Source organism: Ictidomys tridecemlineatus, unplaced genomic scaffold (assembly GCF_052094955.1).
Source record: "Ictidomys tridecemlineatus isolate mIctTri1 unplaced genomic scaffold, mIctTri1.hap1 Scaffold_143, whole genome shotgun sequence".
Classification (NCBI taxonomy): domain Eukaryota; kingdom Metazoa; phylum Chordata; class Mammalia; order Rodentia; family Sciuridae; genus Ictidomys; species Ictidomys tridecemlineatus.
In genome coordinates this window covers 478,935-484,461 of record NW_027521268.1, presented here as the reverse complement: position 1 = coordinate 484,461, position 5,527 = coordinate 478,935, and the positions used below count along the sequence as shown (strand labels likewise).

Here is a 5,527-nt window from a genome sequence, read left to right as displayed (position 1 = left end):
TCAATATGGAGAAAACCAATGTAAGATTTTTTAAACAAATTTGAGAGACTGTGAATCTACAGAGAAGCAAAGAGAATGACAAAGAGATACTTGTGTCCCCATCAGTGGACATTTTGAAATCTTTATTTTGCCACTTGGTTTGAGAAGAGACATTTTGAACAAGGAGAGAAAGCAAGTGACAGAATATGAGCATTATGTTTTGATAATGAAAAAAATAGCAATTTTCTAATTCTACAATAGCCCAAGTGTCACATTAGGTTAGTTTGGGGACATACTACTCTTAAAATTTTGTGCATATTTTGATTAGATAAGTACATGCACTCTCTGAGCCAGATCACTATTTTTAAAGGCCTCATGTAAAGTATATGCTATTTTTTTGTTTTTTGTGTCAATTGTTTCTAGTACATTTTAACCCCATTTCCATGAAGAGTGCTGTGCTGGGACCAGCATTTAGAACAGAATCTGTCCTCTTTCTTCAGAAATTCACAACAGGCAGGAGTGACATTGGGCTGCGGGGGCGGCAGAGACTGCAGAAGCGAGAGGGCCGGGTGTCCGGTATGACCATGGCTGGCGCACTGGTGCGGAAAGAGGCGGACTACGCCCACAGCAAGGACTTCCGGGACTACCTTATGAGTGTGCATTTCTGGGGCCCAGTAGCCAACTGGGGTCTCCCCATTGCTGCCATCAATGACATGAAGAAGTCTCCAGAGATCATCAGTGGACTAATGACATTTGCCCTCTGTTGCTATTCTTTGACATTCATGAGATTTGCCTACAAGGTGCAGCCTCGAAACTAGCTTCTTTTTGCATGCCATGCAACAAACGAAGTAGCCCAGCTCATTCAGGGAGGACGGCTTATCAGACATGAGATGACTAAAAAGGCATCTGCATAGAAGTGGAAGGAACAAGCTCTTGAAAGGACAGCACCCCAGCTACTGCTGCAGAGTCACAGATTCCATCAGCATGAATAGGAGGAAATGTGGAATGCTATTTTTACTAACTGTACCATTTTTATAGATATAGCCGGGAGTCCCTAAACTCTCTGCTGCCTTACAAGTACTGAATATTTTTTCTTCATAGAGTAGCTCAAAATATGCAATTAACTTAATAATTTCCAATGATGGTTTTTTCTGTATTCATACACATATTATCCGTGGGGATTTGCTTAATGAAAAACTGAACAGCAAAATTTTATAATACTCACATTTAAATACTCAGACTTCTTGACTTTAATGACTACAAGATATCCAACAACTTAACACATACCTAAAATCTGATCATCAGTGTTTGAAAAACTGTCTGTGTATTTCCATGAAGTATGTACATTGAGATGCTGTAACTTAAATGGCAATAAATGATTTAAATATTTGTTATATGAAAAAAAAAGAAATTCACAACAACATTGTAAAGTAAAACTTACTTTTAATAATAACTGATACTAATTGAAGAATTTTAATGCTACTTTTTTAATAAAGAATAATAACATTAGCTGTAAAACACATTTCAGTGTGGCCGTGTGGTACACACTGTCTAGTGTCTCAAATATCCTTCCAACAGACCAATGGGACAGCCGATATCACTTCCCACATCTTTTGTTTGAAGAAATTGTATTTTCCTAAAAGTCACCTTTCATACCTACCAAGTGTCAGGGTAAGAATACAAGCCAGTCCTTTCTGACTTGGAGGCTGTGCTTGTCACCCTTGAGGCACGTCCACTCAAATGGTCTTTGTACAGGACAGGGATAAGTCAGGGGTGTGAGGGGCCATCTTATATGAGCCCCTCTTTCCACCATAGCCTCCATTGAAGACCTTTACAAGGTGTGGATAAAGCAGGCACCACAGTGGAGCACCACCAAATAGCGACAATGATTCCTGGCCCATGAACATCTTTAGTCTTGTGCCTGATTGCCCCAGGGCAAGTCTGCAGTGACTGTGAATTAACATTTTTATAAATATTTTAATCATACATTTCTAGTGCAATTTTATAGAGTGTTTGTGCATGGACTGAGAGCATTTAGTTAGAAAATGTAAAGATTTAATGCTCTTCACAGTGCCTGTAAATTGCGTTGGCATTTCTTTTGAAAAGTGGTTCTGACTAGGCTCCTGTTGTCCTCAGATGGGCCCTGATCTTGCACATAAATTTTGCTGGTGTGGAAGAAATGGTGTACATAGATGGTAAGGGAAGTGATGGCAAAGGAAGGCCCCCACTCAGTGGGCTCAATTGATCATGGGCAGTGTTTGTGCAGCCAAAGATAATGTAATCTTAATCTGACAAAAATGAACAAACCAGGAAAAATAAACAAGTTTCCAAGTTCTTCCAAAAGCTTCATCTTCTCGTAGAAACAACTTTCTTTCTGTCCCGAGGCAATGTTCACCTGTGTGGAGGAAGAGGAGCCTCGCTCTCCTTAGTTGGAGAGTAACAGCCAGGGCGGGCATCACACCTGTCTGCATAGGTGAGGGGCTATACAGGGAGAGCCTGACAGTTCGGCAAAGAGAAGGCCTTCCCTCTGATTCATGAGCCTGCAGCCACAGCCTGGGGAGGCAGAGTATCTGGGGCCAGCTGAAGATCAGCTGCCTAGCCTCAAACCTCTCCCTTGGGTACTGGGCATGCTGGCCATTGGCCTGCAGCAGATGCTGCTGGACTTGCTGCTTCCCCATATTTGCTCTATGGAGCCTTTCAGAGTCTCTAAGCACAAAAGTCAATACACTTTGTGAGGCCCATTTTTACAAGAAAGGCCCATCTTTCAGAGCAGTGTTTGCCATTTCAAGATCCAAAACATATCTATCAGAACACATTTCAAGAGCACAGATTTAGTATGGATAAAGAGGAGATTGTTGAAATTTTGATGTTTTGGTGTCATTATGATATTTATGTTGCAGGAATGTCATTTCCTTGTTGGTAAGAGTGGACTGTATGGATTTTTCCTTATTGCTGAGATGTGGGAAGCCTCAGAAAGATTAAGTATTGTGGAGTTGGAGATTTTTGAAGTCAAATATTATCTCTCTGGGTCTATGGAGCTAACAATTACTTAATAAATACTTCTACAAATTAAAGATCTTAGTAGCCCACAGTTTTGTTTTGCTTTTTTTTTTTCTGGAACTGAACATTGATTTGGGTGCCAAATTCTTTTGGTGTATCCTGTGGATTAAAAGTTTTGCAATAGCTTTAAATATCTCAACGGGCATTTCCTTGACCTTTGAGGAAGCCCAGCAGCCCCTGCATACCCACCATTTAACCTCCACCAGCATGGATTACCCCTGTAATCATGGTGCCTATGGCTGCTTCTTAAAAGAAGGGCTGGGTGCCCTGAAACCCCAGTTCCTCCAAATCACCCACACTGAGCGATCAGCCCTCAAATTATCAGAGCTTCTGATGTGCCTACCTAGAGACCTAAGCTGAATGAATTTAAATTCTCCACCAAAATGTTTTGATCTCTTGAATATCATGATGCCACAAAGTGCTCAGCTTAGATCCTCTTGCTGAAATAGGCAGTTTACAGCTCTCTTTTTCCAACTTACAGTCTGCCTATTTTTCTAACCCTCATCTTTTTCTTAGTGTATCTTTAAGTCTTTTTCCACATCAAGTGTGTTGCTGGTTACACTGAGGAAAGACAGAATAGTGCACTGGCATTAGCTTTACCAGAACCCACAATTAGAGGACAATCATTTTTTATTCAAACAAAACTTTATTTAACATGATTAAATACTTTGTATTTTTATCATGAATTTTGCAAGGAGCAATGCAAAATTAGCTGCTGGGCCTGTTTCCAAAGGCAGCATAAATTTATGACACACTTGATATTGACCAACAATATTTTAAACACTTTGAATTTTTCAGCACTCCTTGTTATAAGAAATTTATTAGATCAAATGAAGTAAAATATAATGAAATCAATTAGATGTCTTTTTGAAATGTTAGTAGACAGTATACTGGGTTAGAGAAAATATAAAACTTATCTTCCTGTATAAATGGTATTTTTAAAGTTTTCATGCCAAGAAATTCTTTCATACCCTAAGTTAAAAGAATAACCTCAAATAGTGTTTTTCATGGGAGGTGTTAAAACCTAGGTTTTATAATTTAGAGATAAATAAATAAAATCAATATATTTTTTATTCTGTGATTTTTTTATTTATAAAATAAGGACTCTGCTATTTTGTGTTTTCTACACACAGCAGAACACTGCCAGGGCTTATTTCCATCAAGATTACTGATAATTTTCAAGTTATTATGTTGCGCCATGAGGGAAAGAGGGCTTGGAGAGGGTGATGGTGTATGTTTAGGTAAAATAACTTACCCTATAGATGTCCATGTCTTAATCTTGGTTCTGTAGTTTAAAGTGTCCCCACAGTTCATGTTTTGGAAATCCCTGATGTGACAGTACCAAGCAGTGGACCCTAAGCAAGGGGCTTGGTCACAGGCTCTGCAGGGTGGGTGCATGATTTCACTGCCAAGGTAGGGTCATTATAAAGTAGTTTTTGGCCACTTTCCTTTCTCACTAATGTGATGTTGCTTTCCAGCAGTGAGAAAAACTTCACTAGCCATGACCCCTTGATCTTGGACCTCCCAGTCTCCAGAATTGTGAGCCAAATAAGTTTCTGTTCAGTACAAATCACCCAGTCTATGGTATCTTTTTGTGTCAACACAGAATAGATGAAGACACCTTGCAGCCAGGGAATACGCCAGGTGAGATTGGAGACAAAATTAAAGAAAATAGCACTAAGGTTGTTAAGTTGCTTACTTAACAGAATGAGATCATCCTGGTTTGCATGCATGAGCTTGGTGTTGTCATCAGTATTCTTATTAGTAGAACAGGGAGAGTCCAGTCAGAGACACAACATGAGAGAGACTTGAGCATACAGGCAAGAAGCCAGGCAGCTTCTAGAATCTGGAAAAGCAAGAAAATGAACTCTATATAGGGGTCTAAGAAGGAATAGAGCCCTTGATTTTAGTGCAGTGAGACCCATTTCAGTATTCTCCCTTCCAGAAAAGTAAGAGGAAGTTGTATTGTTTGAACACACTGTGTGGTCATTTGTCATAGAAGCAATAGTAGACTTGCACAGTGCAAAAGTGGTGGTGCTTGACTGGGGAATGCAGGAAACAGTACAATCTAGGAAGCCCTTTGGTCTCTCTTAGCCTGAGAGTTTTCTTCTACCTAGTGACACTTGAATCCCTGAGAGACACTGGCAAGGGGATCACAATACACCCCTCCCTTCAAAAAAACATCTGCCAGTATGGTGGGAGAAACCCCCTTTACCTTTTCAGGCAGCACCAGCAGGGACCAATGAGGACCCATAGAACCTAAAAAACAAAGCAGAACAGAAAGATAGCATAAAGGCTCTGAGAATTAAGCTGTCTTTGGAGCAAAAAGTTCACAAAATAGACAAAGACCATATGCTATGCCACATGAGGCTGACTGCCAACTACAAGAGAAGATTTGAATAGGACCAAGAGTCACTTATATATGGAAATTAAATAGAGGGCAAAATAGAAATCACCATCATATCAGGAACCCCCCAATTCACAGCCT

The 5,527-nt window shown here is 39.9% G+C and overlaps 1 pseudogene; it reads left to right on the top strand.

Annotated features, from left to right (window-relative positions):
• The first annotated feature begins 419 nt into the window (after positions 1-419).
• LOC144372663 (mitochondrial pyruvate carrier 1 pseudogene) lies at positions 420-1,272 on the top strand (annotated as a pseudogene).
• Positions 1,273-5,527: the final 4,255 nt, after the last annotated feature.